At 38.5% G+C, this 19,290-nt stretch overlaps 1 long non-coding RNA gene across 1 annotated transcript; it reads left to right on the top strand.

The window, feature by feature from the left end:
* The first annotated feature begins 253 nt into the window (after nucleotides 1-253).
* LOC140162552 (uncharacterized) lies at nucleotides 254-11,393 on the top strand. Its single transcript, XR_011860308.1, has 3 exons — nucleotides 254-393; nucleotides 6,938-7,116; nucleotides 8,539-11,393. It is a non-coding gene; the product is annotated as an uncharacterized lncRNA (long non-coding RNA).
* The last annotated feature ends 7,897 nt before the right edge of the window (nucleotides 11,394-19,290 follow it).

Below are 19,290 nucleotides of genomic sequence, written 5' to 3'. Positions count from 1 at the left end.
GATTTTCGCGACACTATATACACGTAGTAAACGCCCAAAACACGATACGATTCAATCGGATCATGATAACATGCATATTCATGATCGATAAATGATATATTATTCATAAGTAGTGTTTATTTCCGCATATTAAATAGAGAAGGGGTGTGCAACACCCGCCGATTGACCAATCAGAGACCCGCATTATCACCTTTCAATTCTGACGACAATGTCACACCGATGACCTCTCAATAATTTGTGTGATTTGCGTGACCTCGAAATTCGAACGCACTTTCACCCGCGATTTTTTTACAATTTCTTGCCGGAAATGGGAGCAGGTGGGAGTTTCACTTTGTTTACAAGTGAGATGCGATCGTGAACAACCGGAGATTCGGATGATGTTTTCTTAATTTTGTGAGTAATAATCATGTATATTCCAGATTAATTCACTGGGGGACTGATACATACAAATAATCAACTGAGTAAATTTCACCGAACTGAATAAAATCATGAAATTATTCAGGGACACTGACAAATGGCAGTACAATACATCAGTGCATCCCGATGTAAGCTTACATTATTTCAAATAAATAAGTGATAAATATAACATGATAATGGAAATGCCACCAGCCATGCGCGGCGAAATCGACGGCATTCACTATTCTACAAGTAGTCATGGTAGTGGCTGGCATCTATGCATCACAGATCCTGGCATGCATGGGCACAAGCTAGTTCGCAAGGCAAACTTAAAAAACGGGCAAACAGACACATCATTTATCGGTATGACATTTTCGTTATTGGTGATGTCCAATCTAAGTTTGCACTGAAGTGCCATCTCAGTTTTGGTGCGCCGACTTGGATCATGTGCTAACGAATTTTAATTTATTCTGGATAAGTAATGGAGTATTTATTACAATTTCAAGCATAGGAGTTTAGGTAAGAAGTACAAGAAGCTGTGTAATTAATATTATGACAAACATGCAACTTTTTAAGCTACAGGAACCTTGTATTTTTTAGTACAAACTCTTGAAAATTTGACCCCAGTTGACCCCTCACGTGACGTGACCCCTATTTCTGAGGGGTCATATCGGCCAAAATGTTGAGAAATGGCACTTGAGTACATTATCCACTACGGTCTTCAATTGAAATAATGCAATTGCGTTGCACTAGCTTTTTGTATACACTTCGTCCCATACCGTTGTGCAGAGCTACTACGGTATGGGTTCCCTGTACTAGGCCCAAGCCACCTGGCATACCATGCATTATGCATGGTAGTACAGTCAGTAGGCCTACCCCATAGTACGTACAGGCACAGCACAGAATAGTCCGTCATGCCCGACTGTACATCATGTCACATGTATATGACTGCCGCAATGCAATGATGATTAGTATTATGAAAGTATACATTACAAAGGAAATAATAAAAGTTGTAATGATTATGAATGACTACAAAATAAAAAGATCTACTAGGACTAGGTCTACTAGGATTCAGGATTGGTGATCTTTGAAAGATTGTAGAACAGCCAATAGGTTCAGTCATGTCAGTGGGTTAACCATCCTCCACAAGACTAGAGAGGGTCTCCTGCCCCTGCTGGTTGATAAACAAGGATTGCTATAAATTATTCGTTCTGGCCAAGAACAGTTCAAGATTGGAACAAACTACCCTACCACATCACCACAATACAAGACTCCAAAGAATTCAAGAATCAAGCAACCAACTATACACTACAGGTATTAAAGCCATAATGTGAGATTTGCTCCACAGCAACGCCCTCAATTTTTTTTTGAATTACTACTTTTTGCACCATTGCAATGGCCATTGGTGTACATGCCCTGTGAACGACTATAAAACCTGAACTTGAGTGCTTTAATTACATTAAAATTTATCATTTATTTAAACCGGGTCGCCCCGGTTTTATTCTGAGCTCATCGATCGAGTACTGAATAAATACGTCTCCTGCGTGTGTATATTGAATCATTGAATAAGTGACGTTAAACTGTATGCATATACCTTGGTAGAACGTCTTGTTTGTACATCACATCAGCTGCGTGTAGCTCCATCAATAATCATGATATAAATAATACGATTGGCAAGATTATACATTATTGTAAGGCGCTGTACGTCAACTTGACGCATAAACTGTGTGTATATCGCTATTCAGGCCTTGCCGTTTGAGGTGAGTGATCACTCTCGCTCGCCACCGCTCGCCCAAACTCGATTTCTAGTGAGAGATTTTCCACTCGCCATAGACACTAAATATCACTCGCTGCAAATCTCTCAAAATCAGCCATCGAATCAGCCATTTCAGCATTAAATCGAGTCTGTGCCCTCTCTAAGCGGAAAAAGTCACAAATTTTAGCGCGCTTTCAACATAAATACATAAATACCGTATTAAGACCGAAGCTCTATTTTATTTTTATACCCAAGTGGTATTTGTGAAAATTCGACCACTCGCCTAGCTTCGTGCTAGCGAGTGATTAACCACTCGCCTTTAAAATCTAAACGGCAAGCCCTGCTATTTGTCTTTAATAATGTCTTGTTTGAATCCCATCAGCTGTGTGAAGCTCCCGATAATGATGATAATTATAGGGTGAGCTAAATTCATGCACTGTAGGTGTTTTACCTCATTTGCGCTCTCTCCGTTTTACCTCATTTGTTTGGCTCGAAATTAAAAGGGGTCAATGTGATCAGTAGCTATTCAATGAAAACTGGCATTTAGATATAGGAATCTATTTTTGATGCAAATCACACATTGCTTTAAGGGGGTACTACACCCCTGCCCAATTGTGTGCCTATTTTGGCATTTTTCTCAAAAATTATAGCGCATTGGGGACAAGTAAGATATATGTATATTATAGGGGCAAGGACTGCAACTACTGCAATGGAAATTTTATTTCAGCACAGACAACAGTTGTGGAGTTACAGTCAAAAATGAGGGAAAACCAATATTTGATCAATAAATCAATAACTACTTGCTTAATTTTCAGTACAGTAGATGTAGTCCTTGCCCCTATAATATACATAGTCCTATCTTACTTTTCACCAATGAGCTATAATTTTTGAGAAAAATGCAAAAATAGGCACAAAATTGGCCAGGGTGTAGTACCCCTTAAAGCAACTGCATGTGCACAACCATTCCTGTTCGTTTGGCTTTACCTGAAGTGTTGGGTAGTATCTATACCGAAAGAACCATGATCAGGGGCCATGATAATCGATTGAGATTTGCTAATGGCCATACACTCCCTCATTTCAAATATATAGTTTTGGTTTCTCTATTGTTCAGAAACCAAAAATCAAGGGATTAAAAAGTAGAGCTGATCTGGTTTGCAATCATAACACTATTATGCTGGAAGGACACAGTATAGGGTATATAACCAGAAGTATACAATAGCCTATTGTGCTAACATAATTATGATCATGATTGATATCGTAAATCTATCCCGCGGACGACAGTTGATGCTCTCTGTCGAAGGTAGGTGGCATATTACACTCACGACTGAGTTCTAGGCCTAGATATCATATACATGCGCGTATATTGAAGGATGGGGCGGGGTGGGGGATTTGTTTGTTTGTATGAAACATAAACGATGCATGGAGATGATTTGATTATGAATTAGTTTATTATCCCAGGAAGCACAACCCATACCTCTTTAAGAGGGGCTCCCCTCCCTATATAACCACCTCTTCCCTAAATTACCCCTTTCCCCTCCTCCTCCCCTACATTCGATATCTTCATCTCGAGCTCTCCTCCCCTTCTCTTTCACTTCCAATGCTCTCTCTCATCTGTTTCTCTCTCTCCCGGCCCATATCCCCCTTGCCCTCCAACCCCCCCCCACCACCACCACCACACACACACACACCCACACAATCTCTTTTCCCTCTATCTTCTACTTTTTGCAGTAAAATTGCTTCAGTAAAAGTCATTAGGTTATTAGAGGTCATATAATGGCCTTCCATCGATTCTGGTACATGGGATTAAGGACATGAATCGATTTTGTTTATAGCACCTATACAATTACAATAGTGACCCCTTTTGTAATGTCGAATGCAAATATTTCGATGGTCTATATTTTTCACAGGTGAATTAGCCTAGACTTATTCGGTTTTGTAAACCACGTCTTTCAATGTAGATTACCATGCTCGATTTCTCTCCTCGTGAATATTGCACTGCGAAATTTAAACATTTCTTTTGTATACTTAGAGTAGGTAACTTCAAATCAAATAATTTTACGATCCACACCACTTATAAGAAACTGAAACCAAAACAGAAACTGACTGACACAAATGTTCGGTTTTAAACAAAAGGTAGAAACAATGAGTTCGATATCTTATGATTCAAGTGGTTAGGCAGGACAATAGGAAACCACGTGACCAAAACCAAAACCAAAACTAAAACTATATATTTGAAATGAGGCAATGCATAGAACTTACATGTAGCTCTACCATTGTCTACAGTCATGCACTAAAATAGACAGTCTCTACAACTACAGTACATGGTCTGTATGCACAGAGAGTGACTCGAGTGAGACAAGCTCTAGTCTCAGCATAGTAAAATTTAGTTCACCTCAAGTTTGGTAGTGATGTCAATTGTCAATGCTTTTGTGCGGTTAGGCCGCAAATCGTGCCGACAAGTCACACCTGAATGCCCGGGCTGAATGCGGGCATGTACACTCAGTGAGTTTAAATTCATGTGCAATTCCAAATATGCACATATGTCGATCACTGCCATGTGTCTTGAGGTGGTCATAATTTTTGATTCATCAGGCAAAAAAAATGTTAGGTTGCCCTCAGACTCCAGAGACTGACCCAAAAAATTTTGGTTGGGCTTTTTTTTCAATCACTCTTTTAGAAGCAACCTTAAATTTGGACAGTACTAAGGGAGTGTTCAGTAATACTTTGGTGGGGTGGGCTGGTCTTCCTCAAATTTTTCGCTCGAAAACTTTTTGACCCCCCCTCGAAGGACCGCTAAACTTTTTTGACCCCCCTCTTTTGACAGACAAAACTTTTTTGGCCCCCCCCCCCTCATTATCGTATAACAAACATTATACTTAATAGTGTTGTTTACAGAGGTGTGGTATCTGGGTCACATGTCATTGAGGGAGGAAACTGTTTGAAACATTCCTGGTGGGACAATTGCGCATGTATAAATACAAGCGCAAGGAATATTTCATTTTATACTTAAAATTTAGATTTATCCTAAATCAGGGTGTTTATCTGATTTTAGAGGATTTATTTAGAGGTTCATGGGTACATCAGCATAATTTGGATCCGTGGCCATTCATGATATAGTACAAATACGTGTGAACCGGAATTTTTTTTTGCCATATTGGAGCTTGATTGGAACTAATTTTAATATGCAAAAAGCTAAAATGGTCAAAAATGTATTTAATTAATTAATTAATAAAAATTAATTTGGTCAATATCACACACACGTGCAGGCATCAGTTTTGGCCCCCTAAGACCATTGGCACCTGGGCTTGTGGCCACTCTGCCCTATGGTAAATCTACCAATGGGCCTATGTGAACAAAATAATTATGCATTTACGTATAATATACAAAGAAATCCAGTTTATTTGCAATATTTTCTTGCTAAAAGTGATATAGGTCTAGAGTCTCAATGCGCGCGCAAATTTAGGGTTTTAAAGCGGAATACTTTTTTGACCCCCTTTCAAAATACCTAAAACATTTTGGTCCCCCCTCTTTTAAGGACAAAAACTTTTTTGGTCCCCCCTCCCTTTTTACCAGCCCCCCCCCCCCTCTACCAAAGTATTAATGAACAGTCCCTAAGGACATTTTATAATTGTTATTCACTCATTTTATCTATTAAATGCATATTTGATAAAAAAACACAAAGTATTTACATTTAAATTCAGTCCAAAAACACATTTTTTTTTCCTTAAGGTTGGTCTCATAACTGCTTAATTGTTGGTCTAAAGTATATAAAGTTTTTTAGAACATATTTAGAATGGCAAAGACTTGATAAGTTTATACGTGAGGTCAAATTTGGGCCAAAATGCCATTTTTGACCCAAAATCCCCCAAATAATGTTTTTTGGTCCACTTCTTTTTCGTGCAACGTAACAAAACAATTCTTGGGCAAAAAAATTGTGTTTTATTAATTTTTAAAACTAGATAAAAATATCTAGGAGCCGTTTTTTTTATTTCTTTTAAATTTCGACCAACTTCGAGAAATTTGCACCAAAAATGGTCAAAAAATGCTGAATTTTCAAAAAAATCATAAAAAAGGGCAACCAAACAATTTACTTTGGCCTCACTAAATTTTGATACTCCTACTTCTATTTTTGTTTCCTTTCATTTTATGAGAAAAAGTTATTGAAAACTATAGACCCAATTACAGCAAAAGTATACATATTTGGAAAGCTTATGTTCCAAGCAATGCAACTGTGCAAAATGGAAGTTGGTATTCAGGGTGTGTAAGAAAAAATATAGTGTGATATCATGAAAAAACCCTGGTTTTACTTGATAATTTATTGCATTTGCTATTTAGTACTTGTATTGAATGACGGATAGCAACATTTGCACAGTATTTTTTGTGGGATAAAAATCTTGTGAATTGAACGATCTTTAGGGACCGTTCACAAACACTTGTAAGGGGGGCCTGATGCAAAAAAATGTCATCACGAAAATTTTTTTGGGCCCCCCCTTTACAGACCTCAAAATGTCAGAGCCCCCCCTTTTTGACATGAAAATTATGGGTCAGCCCCATAGAAAAGCATATAAACTAGATTTTTCCAGGAAAATTTGTGGTAATTTTTTTCAGGGCCCCCCTTAGGAGGGTCAACAATTTTCAGGGTCCCCCTTTTTTTTTTTTTTTCCCCCCTTACAAGTGTTTGTGAACGGTGCCTTAGCTTGTTTTCTTTGTTGAAAGGGATTCAGTGCAGAGTGTACTTCCATCATGTATCTAATATTCAATTTCCTGTAAATTTCATGAATACAGGTAACAGTATCATCAACGACAGGCATAATCATGGTCAACCAGAACCAGCATGATGACAGTACATTGTATCTCAGTTGAGCTGTTGAGAATGAACATCTGCAGGGACTTCTTGCTATACTTTAAATCAAGGATGATGACTTCTGTTCAAAACAGAAGCAGAGAAAGAATACATGCAACAGGTAATATATTTATTTATGTTTTTTTGGTTGGTGGGGGGGGGGGTGGTGAAGACAAGCATGCCTGTGTCATATTTTCTGCTCAAGTTTGTCTGTAGCACTGTATGATGTGTCATGGAGTTACTTGAGGGAGGCCTGGGAATCACTCATTTGAACAGTAAACGGAATGAATGAATGAATCTTATCTCCTTAAAATAAACCAAATACAATGAAATTTAAGGCTGTGACCTATCGGGTAATGACGTATTCGGGTACCCGAGGTGAATTTCGGCGGGTAACCTGGTACCCGTATCAAACATATTTTTTTAAGTTATTTAATTTTTTGGCTTTGTAGTGTCCCTGGACCTAGAGCTAATTAAATGCTAGGATAATTCAATTTTCATGGCTGACTTATTCACAAAAAAAATGTAGGCCTATGTCATTTGAATAAATTTGTACTCATATATGTCATACTCTATTAATGATTTCAAAATTGATACAAATTCAATGAATGAATAACTTAAGAATAAGTCAACAATGAATTATCCTAGCATTTAGCTCTAGGTCCAGGGCCACTACAAACCCGAAAAAAATAAATAACTTAAATTTTTTTTTCAAATTTGGGTAATCACTAATCCGTAAATGGAATTTATATCCGGATAGTGAAAAATTTCATGCCATTTTGAAGCTTAACTGTTGAAATATGGTGCAAAAATGGAATAAATTTGAGTAGTGCGAAGAAATGTGCACTTTGGGGGCTAAAATGGTCAAATATGAGGTTAATTTGATCAGAACAGGTGTCAACATTGGGGGGGGGGATGATTGTATGGACCATTCCCCAGGCAAAATATTGGGGGGATTTATCACCCCTGGGATCTACGCCTAATCGCCTATGATATATGTTTTTATTTAATGACTTTTTGTTTATTGTTATCCTTGCATTGCAAGCAAATTAAAAAATATACGACCGCTTTTTACGGCGACAGTAGTACTACTTCCAACTTCCAAGCTCTTTCGTGCTCGGTCTGATGATGTATACTAGTAGTTATTAGTTTGACAGGATGTACCCTTCCTAGGTTATAGCAGAGAAAGTCAAAGGTCACATTTTTGGTCTAAGGGGTCAAAAATATCAGAGTGCTCTGATTTGGACAAAAGGTGTATCAAAATGTTTGTTTTCATACAACAATTCAAATAAAGATAGGATTTAACAATTTAATGAATAAATCTAGGATGTTTCACTTTCCATGTGTTGCAATAGGTGCAGGTCAATAGGCCTCAATGGTATTTTTAACTTGACCTATTTTGAGAACCTTGATGTGAATCAAAAAATGCAGCACTTGGTCAACTTGTTTATGGTGTGTGCCAATGTTATACTGAAAATTTCAACACCTTTTGTAAATAGGTTATAATCCCCCCTCTCTCTTTCTCTCTCTCACTGTTTTTCAGAGTCATAGATCCACCATGGATATCCACCTGAGTTCTGATTGAACAGCTCAAGAGAAAATTTCCCTGCTTGTGGTATTAGAGAGTGCATGTGATACATTGTTGTTTGCTGCATTCTTTTCAACATCAGCCAGGATGACTTAAAATGCAGGACCTTATGATTATGTCGGCCATCAATGACGTGGAAGCTTCTGATGCTGATGAAGTAGACCTGGTGCCGGGACCTGGTCCAGTTCGCTGATGTGGCTGACCCTCCATAGTAATAACCAATTGAACTACCCCGCCCCCAGGAACTGAGACATTGTTATCAGCCCTAAGCCCTCGAATTAAGGATCTGAAGGGGCACGGCAACTTTTTAGGGCAAGTTGATAATTGCCTTAGATGTTCACTGAAAAGGCAAGGCAGCAAAGCACTTTGTAATATTTCAAGAGGGCATCATGGCAACTGTTGAAAATTTGAGAAGGGCACCAAGGCAATTTCTCAAAAGTGAAGAAAACACACACAAACACAGATAGATAATTTTATAATGTAGAGGCAGGGCTGGGGCACCGACTGCCTTGGGTAAAGGACATATTTTGAGAGCCAGAAAGCCTTAACCCACAGTCACCTGCTTCCACAAAATGAGCACAAGCCACCAGAACACTAGAAGATCAGTGGCATAACTAGGAGGGTGGGGGATTTGAACCCTTGCCCCCCATGAGAAAGGTAAAGTAGGCCTACTTCTGAGAGTTAATTAACCTCATATTTGGTCATTTTAACCTAAACCCTAATTTTTGCGTGTTTCGCGTGCATTTGATCCACTTTTATACCACATGTCACCAGTTTATAGCTTCAATATGCCAAAAATGTTCACGCGCATTTGTACCATAAACTTCTTTTGTCGCCAAAAGGTGCTGGACTGCTGGATTCACTATACTTCAAGACAAATTTTCCCCCCCCCACGTCAAAAAGAAATCTATGCCACTGTTGCGGGACACATTCACAGTTTTCTGGTTCTGAACCCTTGATATGTATAATTTCCCATGCATTCATCTTGCTCACACAAAAATTAGGAGGGTGTAATTTCATTTCAATGTTGGTCATACAATAGTTTTAAAAATACCAATGTATTCCTCTCATCATGACCTAGGGTATCTATGTTACAAAACTATGCAAACTATCTTTACTTTGATGTATCTATTTATTTAATTTTTACAAACTTCAGACACATTTTATGTTTGTGTAGGGGTGGGTGATGCGTGTCTATCACGCATGTGTGCAATATGACTTTCCACCTTTTTACCTAGAACTCTCAACAAAAAAAACCCTTTAAATTTCAGTTTATTTCACCACTGCACAAGTGACCATACTGGATTTATGCAAAGTAGGCACTACTTGGGAATTTCATAGACTTTTTATTTTTTTAATGTGAGCTAGCTTTTAGGGGATGGATGCATGTGAAATGGATTGGATTCTGTTGCAATTACTCCAGATTCCAGAAAAATACAACACTAATTTTTTTGAATTAAAGACAAGATCTTTGCCAATTGAAACATTGCTAAATCCTTATAAATCCAGAGGTGTAGCCAGGATTATTTATGGTCCCCAAACCCCAAATTTTTGTCCCCATTTGTCAATTTTTGCTATAGTTTGGCTATTCCCCTGTTTTAATCCTTTAGTTAGTTCTAACAATAACGTCAATCTTTTTGTGGCAATTTGAGGGAAATTAGCCCAAAACATGCAATTGTCCATATTTTCTGTCAATTTTAGTCACAAATTCTAAAGACATGGTGGAGTCTAAGTATTCAAAATCTTTAATACAGACTAAGAGTGAGCTCATAATTAAAATATTTTAAGTTAATGTTGATTATTTGGTTATGGTAAAGAACAGAAAATCTGTTTTCTAAAAAAAAGAATGCAATTAGTCTTTGTACAAGTCTTTGGGCTTCGGATTGTCACAGCCTATGAAAAATGCCATAAACATGCATTATTTTGGCCCTTATTGCCAAAAATTGACCAAAATATTAAAATTTGACTTTCATTAGAACTAAGTAAAGGATTAGGATTTAGGTATGTTTCATTGAGCAAAAAGGGCTATATTTTCCTAGAATAGGAACTAGTGATGGAGTCTCAGGCTGTTAACCTAGGGGGTTATGATTTATAAGGGGGGGGTCCCAAATTTACAAAAAGTTTGTGTCAATAAAATTGCAACAATAGGTTTGAGTGGATCAGATTGAATGATATATAGCTAAGGTGTATCTTGTATCATGATCAGATATTGATTAATCAAAAATTTTAGTGGTAAAACGGGCACCTTTTTGAAACAGTATTGCTGTTTGATTAAAATTGATTAATTTATTGGGAAAGTCTATCCTGATCAATAATTTTTTGTACAACAAACTTTATATTTTCTAAAGAAGTCTATCCTGATCAATAATTTTTTGTACAACAAACTTTATATTTATTAAATAAAGAATTAATTTCCTGAACAATAACCTGCCTTTTGGTGTGAATTTATTTTGCCTCATCATACATGTACATAAGGGTATCAATAAAGCACCATTTCCTTTTGCCAGCCATCACTACGAGGCTGAGGCTGGTCGACTGCAGATCTGTCGGAACACGCTTTTCAATATGGAATAAATGCTGACCTCATCGTGACATCATCCAAGCAGCAAAGTTCATTTCCTATAGAAAAAGCGTTATCCAACAGATCTACAGTCAAGCATTCTGCTACCCATGGTCAGAAAATTGTTTATCTAAATTTGTTGCACAACAGATATTTATTATCGTATTTACCAAATTCCACAAACTTCTGGTCTGTGATGTAAACTTTGACATATGTGGGAATTTTCACGCAATCTATTAAAGCTCATGTAGTGTTTGTGCTTTGCCAGTTTTGAAATACCTTGGGATAGCGGCTTTTTTAAATTTGTGAGTTTTCTCGCAGTCCTATACATGAATGAACATAATTATTCGAGCATTTATTATTTACGTGGCATGTGTGTTAAGCGGGCGGGGAAAAGCACAAATATTAATGTTCTGTAAAAATGTCCACTTTTACAGTATTTATGTGCCATGGGGAGGGCTAAATTGGGATGAGCAAGAAACAATTTCTGGCAGGAAAAAACTACTATATGTGGGAGGCTATACAACAGGCTGTATCAAAATGATTGATACACAAATATTTGTGATATTTGCAAAATAGAATTCTCTTGAAATGACAAAAGTTTATATATTGATCCACAATTGGGTTATTTTGCGTTGCAGTCTTGTACATACTTGTACTTGAAACTTGGGTAATAATCATTTTGATACAGCCTTATACATAGGTATAGGCCTACATGGCTATAGTACATACGAGGGGGTATCCAAAAGTTTTTGACATCACCCAGAAGTGAAAGAGCTATACCGATGAAAATTCGTTGGTGTAATCACTGGTCCTTATGTACATTAGGGTCCAAAAATGGTCTCATAAGTATGTTTACTTTCTTCACAGGTGGCGCTAGATGGGAAGTAGGCGCATAACCTTATCATGATAAGATCCTCCACTTTCTTGAGTTTTTTCACTGTGGCCGCATCATCCATAAATGATGGACGTCCACTTCTTGGCTCATCTGTGAGGGACATGTGGCCAGTTTGGAAATTCCTTTTTCAAAAAGCAATAGTGCCATATGATGGGCAATCATCACCGTAGATTGCTTTCATTTCATCATAGATTTTCTGAGCATTGTAGGCCTAACCCTTCAAATGCAGGAACTTAATCACGCTGCGTGCCTCAATTTTCACCATCTTGCAGGTTATGCGCCTACTGCCCATCTAGAGCCACCTGTAAAAAAAGTAAACATACTTATGAGACCATTTTTGGACCATAATGTACATAAGGACCAGTGATTACACTGACAAAATTTCATCGGTATAGCTCTTTCACTTCTTAGTGATGTCAAAAACTTTTGGATACCCCCTCGTAGTTATCAAAAAAACTACCAAATACAAACAAGCATACAAAATGTAAGTAAATTTTGGGAGTTATTTTATTTATTACATACACAACATTTTGACTTCTGGATACACAATTGGAATTTAGAAGTTAGTTAAATCTTGTTAAACCCGATATCAATGTATTGTTCTCATCAAAAGGTTTCAGAAAAAGTATAGTTTGATCTGTCTCCGACATACAGTTCCCGAAAAAAAAAAAAAAGGTCAAATTTTGAGGTCCACTGGTGTCCACAATTGAAAAATGCTCCTTTTTCATCCAATACATTGTTTTGGATGTTTTGTTCTATAGGTATCAATAGGTCAATGGTCAAAATAGGTCAATATCAACATGCAGGGCTCAATTGATTTTGATCTTTTTTGCCCATGTTACTAAGGTAACAAAGCACCCGAGATATATGGTAAACTTCTTTTTTTAATACTGTTTTTGCAAGCAGAGCAATCTGAGACCATTTTTATTAAAATCAGAGAATTTTTAAATGTGTGTTCCCCCTGTGGAATCCAAATTTTGACATTTGACCTTTTCCACTATAACTGTACATCTGAGATAGGTCAACCTAAAATTATCCTTATGACAAGAAGACTACATTGACATGGTTTCTAACGAAATTTGACCAACTCAGAAATGTTACCCCTGCATAAACAGCCTTTTTTGATTCATGCAAATTAGGCACTGTTCCACGCTCCTGTGAGATTTTGGCCCAATGGAGTAATATTCTAAGTCCAACATGCTCCAAGAGCATGTTTTGCTTGCACACTGCTCCAGGAGCATATTATATGCTCCTGGAGCAGTGTGCATTCAAAACATGCTGCTTGGAGCATGCTGGACATGCTCCTTGAGCATTGTGCATTCAAAACATGCTCCTGGAGCATGTTGGACTTAGAATATTACTCCAGATTATTCATGCTCCGTGCAGCTCTTCCTGGAGCAGCTGCTCCTGGAGCATAAAATTATGCTCCAAGAGCAGTTGCGAATAATCTGGAGTAATATTCTAAGTCCAACATGCTCCAAGAGCATGTTTTGAATGCACACTGCTCCAGGAGCATATATATGTTGGACATGCTCCTTGAGCATTGTGCATTCAAAACATGCTCCTGGAGCATGTTGGACTTAGAATATGACTCCAGATTATTCATGCTCCGTGCAGCTCTTCCTGGAGCAGCTGCTCCTGGAGCATAATTTAGGACCAAAATCTCTTTGAGATTTTGGCCTAAAATTATGCTCCAAGAGCAGTTGCGAATAATCTGGAGTAATATTCTAAGTCAACATGCTCCAAGAGCATGTTTTGATGCACACTGCTCCAGGAGCATATATATGTTGGACGTGCTCCTTGAGCATTGTGCATTCAAAACATGCTCCTGGAGCATGTTGGACTTAGAATATTACTCCAGATTATTCATGCTCGGAGCAGCTCTTCCTGGAGCACTCAGCAGCTGTTCCTGGAGCATAATTGAGGACCAAAATCTCACAGAAGCACAACTACTTGGATATTCTGTAACATTTGATGTTTTTGCAAGCTTTTGGGAGATGGACGCATGTGAAATGGATTCTGTTGCATTTAGTAGTGGGTAATTTCATATTTAGACTGACCTATGATTACACAGTGTATAGTGCTATCTACTGAAGATAACAGACACACTGATCAGCATGCGGTGTAAAGTGCTATCAACTGAAGATAACGTATATACCACTGATTATAATGGTGTTATCTACTGAAGATAACTATCATTCAACTGAAGATAACAGATATACCACTGATTACATACCGTATAGTGCTATCTACTGAAGATAACAGACACACTGCTGATCGTGCAGTGTAAAGTGCTATCAACTGAAGATAACAGTGTACCGTATGGTGCTATCTACTGAAGATAACAGACACACTGCTGATCATGCAGTATGAAGTGCTATCAACTGAAGATAACAGATATACCACCGATTACAGTGTATGGTGTTATCTACTGAAGATAGCAGACACACTGTTGATCATGCAGTGTAAAGTACTATCTACTGAAGATATTAGATATTACAGTCATCTTAAGCTATTTAAATGCAGGCACTTAATTTAATGCCCCCGTGGCCAGATGGGTGCTGACATTACAGCTTGTAAACAGGATGGGTCACATGGGCATTACATTAAGTGCCTTAAATAGCCTAGGATGACGGAGAGTGCTGATCTACTGCAGATAGCAGACACACTGCTGATCATGCAGTGTAAAGTGCTATCAACTGAAGGGTTATTAGTCAATAAATACAGCAACTTAGTTTTAATCCATAAACCTTACCCTAAATGTCACCTTACCTGTAACCTAAGCCCTAACTCTAAAATAGCAGTCAGTTGGTCACTTTTAGTTCCATTCCATGCATGTTTCAGAATTATTACCTACCAGCCCAGTCTAATTAAAAAATGACCCACCACTAAATACACCAGAATCTATTACATATGCACCCATCTCCTAAAAGCTCACACAAAAATATCAAAAATTACAGAAAATCCAAGTGGAACATTGCCAAATTGGCATAAATCAAAAATGGCCACTTATACAGGGGTGACATTTCAAAGTTGGTCAAATCTTGTTACAAAGCCGACGATACCAATTTATTCCCTCGTCATAGGGATTGAGTTTACAGCTCTTGAGTAATAGGGAAAAAGGTCAAATGTCAAAATTTGGGTACCACAGGGAATAAAGATGTAAAAATTCTATGATTGTGAGAAAAACAAACTCGGATTGCTATGCTTGCAAAAACATTTTAAACAAAGAAAAGTTTGTCATATCTCAGGTGGTTGTTACTTTGGTAACATGCAGTGGGGGTAAAATCATCAAATTTTGCTGAAATTTGCCCCTAAAAGTAGACAATTCCCTAATTTTGGGTTTTTAATGGGGGAACAAGGGGGCAAGAGTTCTGAATGGGGGGAATTTCCCCCCAGGCTCCGCCACTGGGCTGAAGGAATAATTTGAAACCAGTTTCATTAAAATTAGAATATATTTCAACTGTAGCTGCCTGTGGACCCCAACATTTGACCTATCACCTTTTTGCCTATAACTCAAGAACTCATGTTGGAGACAGGTCAAACTATACTTTTTCTGCATCCTTATATGAGAGGAGTATGGATATTATCCAGAGTAGAATAACTTTGAAATCTCACACATGCATAAGTGGCCATTTTGGATTCATGCAAAAATTAAGCATTGTTCCACTACTTTGACTTCTGGTGAATTTTATTGATATATTCTTTAATATGTTTTTCTGAAAAGAATGGATGATAAATAGAACTTGCCCAATTTGCAAAACCGCAATGCCACTCAAATAGCGAGCGAGTTCTATTCGCAAACCGTGATACCCCTCTAATAGCAAGCATCTTACAGTAGATCATTGTATGAAGGCCTGCTTGGAAAGCAGTGCTTGCCACTGAAGTAGTTTAAAGATTTCACAAATCAAATCAAACCGGTATAGGAGTCGAGCTCACAGCCTGTCTGTACTAGGTGGTTATATGAATTATGTTGCAATTAGTGGTGGGTTATTCAGGTTAAGCCCTTATTTACCTTTGACTGGGCTACCTCTTCCACAACAGTTAAAAAAAACACAATACAGTTTCATTCATGTGAAGTCACAAATTTAGCACTCCAGTTCTTAAATATAGTCTGATAAAATGTCACTTTAATATATTACCAAAGATTATTCATTTCACCTCTTGATTTTTGCTGAATACTGGTACTTTACATTATACTTTAACATTGTTTGCCAAATGTGTAGATTGAATGACCAACAAGAAAATGTACGCTCTATACAAAAAGCATATTTGTTTATGGCAGCTATCATTCATGAGATACATTGTAGATTGATGTCCTGAGGTCCCTTTTTCAAATCATCATGCCCCAAAAAAAAAAAAAAATAAGAAGAACATGATTATTTAAAAAGCTTGAATTATAAAAACCATTTGATGTATGAGCAATACATGCAATGCATAGATGAAATCTACCAACATGAATTTCAATTTTCAACCAATGAATTTCTTGGATCTTGTATTCTATATCTACCTGTAGAAGTTTAAACTGAATGTATGATTGGGAGGTCTATTTTTGGAGTCAGGGTACTGTGTCAGAACATTCAGCTAGAACAGATTTGAAAGCTGAAGTTGTCTGATGAGTAACAGGGGCAAGGTGGCGCAGCAGTACAGGTTCTACCTCAATAATCAGAGTTGTGCAAGTTTGAGCCCCAGCAGTGCCATCGTGTTGTGCCATTGTATTGAACAAGGCGCTTTACTTCACTTGCCTTTCTCTACCCAGGGGTGAAATGGGGAGCTGTTAGGAATATTGTCCATTTAGCGCCGTCCAAAGGTATGAGCATGCTTTAGGCATTGTATGGCAGCTGACACATTCTAACAACAGCGGAATAAATTTAAAGCGCTTTGATACATGTGAAAGGCGCTGTATAAATGGCAGCATTTATTAATGGTGGATGTAAGCAAGTTGTTCCACTCTTTTACTGAATGAAAGAATTGAACATTTTCCCCAATACTTGACTTGGCTATGAAACTGTTTAACCTTAACCACCTAAAGAGAGAAAACAAAGAGAGAAGTTGTTTGCTCTGGGTGGGATTCAATTTATCCCAATTTTCAACAATTTGTTTTCTGTATTTAGTTTTGATGTTGACTGTAGTCTACTTACCAATTTACAGCAACAGATCAATTGTATCTTCACAGACTCTTTATAGAGATAATTAATCCATTTCCACATTGATAAGCTGGGTCAACTGCAAACCAAGCACACACAAACATAAAAGCATTTAATATAAAATATGACTAAGGGACCTATCGTTATTTACAGCAGGGGGGAATGGGCGTTTTGGAAAAAATATTGACAGGAAAATTTGCGTCCGCTCAAAAGTTTCGGATAGCCCCTTGTTTTCCCGGGGTGCACCGCTCAGTCCGACACGCCGCTAGTCCGACAACACAAATTCCCTATACTTAGAGGTGCGTCAGTCCAAAAATGAAAAGCACGGCGCTAGTCCGAAAAAAGCATGCGCTAGTCTGAAAATGAAAACCACTGCAACAGTCCGACACACCGCTAGTCCGAATCTGAAGACACAGTTTTCATTCCGACACGCCGCTAGTCCGAATCCGAAATACACTGCGCTAGTCCGAATTTGGAAAACACTTCTTCAGTCCGACACTGCGCTAGTCCGAAACTGAAAACCATGGCGCTAGTCCGAAACTGAAAATACGGAGCTGAAAAACACTGCGCTAGTCCGAATCTGAGAAACACTGCGCTTTTCAGTTTCGTACTAGCGCAGTGATTTTTAGATTCGGCGCAATCTCGGACTGAAAGAGTGTTTTCCAGATTCGGACTAGCACAGTGGTTTTCAATTTCGGACTAGTGTAGTGTTTTTCATTATCGGAATAGCGGCGTGTCGGACTGGCAAAGTGTATTTTAGATTCGGACTAGCGGCATGTCGGACTGGTGCAGTGCATTTCAGATTCGGACTTGCGGCGTGTCGGACTAGCGGCGTGCCAGACTAGCAGAGTGTCGGACTAGCGGCGTGTCGGACTAATGGCCTGTACCTGTTTTCCCGCATTTCTCCATTTAAAACTTTAAAATCCCCCCTCCTGGTTCAACAAAAATTTTGCATTCCCCCTCAAGAAACAAAAAAATTCGGGTTTCCCTCGAAATGCCCACCCCCTGTCGTAAATAACGATCGCTCCCTAACATTTATAGACTAACATTGCCTATCCAATATTGTGTCATAATGGATGGGCCTGGGGGATTGGCTGGCAAATATTTTGATTTTGAATCTAGCCAAAAGACAAAATCCAGAATAATTGTTTGTAAGTAAAATTGTTTTTTCCCCTAAAAAATGAAGTTATTTTTGTAAGGACATCCCTGTTGTTTCTTAACCGGCACAAACATCTAAGCAGTAGAATCGTGTTTTAGCTTGCGCACTTGTTACGCAAACCCATTATCATACGATCATCAAGGATCTACAAGTGTGCTGCTGTTGTCGTCGCATGCGCGCTGTCTTATGCTGGTTTCATACTTGCCGCTTTGAAGATGACCAGTACCTTTTACAGTTCCATGCAATCATGATCCTTTGATTGCGTGTGGTAGTGGTAGTGTTAGGCCTATAATTTGGTTCATCAAGTTCGGTAGTGACCTAGGTGCTTATTTTGCTCGCCGCCCCAGACAAAAAAGTACCTAGACCAGTGACTTTGACAAGGAAGCAAGCAAGCAGATTATGTTCGCGTCTACACAGAACATGTTGCATTTGACGCGAGCAATATGGCGCAACAATCACGCAAACGAGCGCGTCTTTCTCTCCAGACATGAACGCTTATTTCTCCGCGTCCGACCACCCGACCAAAATCAGCTTGGATAAGTGGCTTCACCTACTGCCATGGTTAAGTATGGGCACTCATAGGTCTAGGTGGTATGTCTATGCTTGCCGCAGTATCGAATCGCGCGCGTTAAGTTAAACGCCATGTACACGCACGCGCACAGGGGCGATTTGTCAGCACGCTTGCGGCACAACCGCGAAAGAGCATTGACATCACTACCAAACTTGAGGTGTACCAAATTATAACTTTTCAATTAGTGGTAGTCATTGACATTGTGACGCCAACGCCGCCATCTTGTGGGTACGAGTACCTTGTTGCTATTTGCTAAGATCACCGCGTTGACGCTTGACTGAAGAGGTGCGCAACGCGTTGCGACTACCGCGTAATCGAGGACGTAATGTCTATCGCATGGCATGCTGTACGGCAGGACCCGGCCATGTTAAC

Source organism: Amphiura filiformis, chromosome 10 (genome assembly GCF_039555335.1).
Source record: "Amphiura filiformis chromosome 10, Afil_fr2py, whole genome shotgun sequence".
NCBI classification, from domain to species: Eukaryota; Metazoa; Echinodermata; class Ophiuroidea; order Amphilepidida; family Amphiuridae; genus Amphiura; species Amphiura filiformis.
Note: the sequence above shows the minus strand (reverse complement) of the source record. Positions and strands in the feature narration are given on the sequence as shown.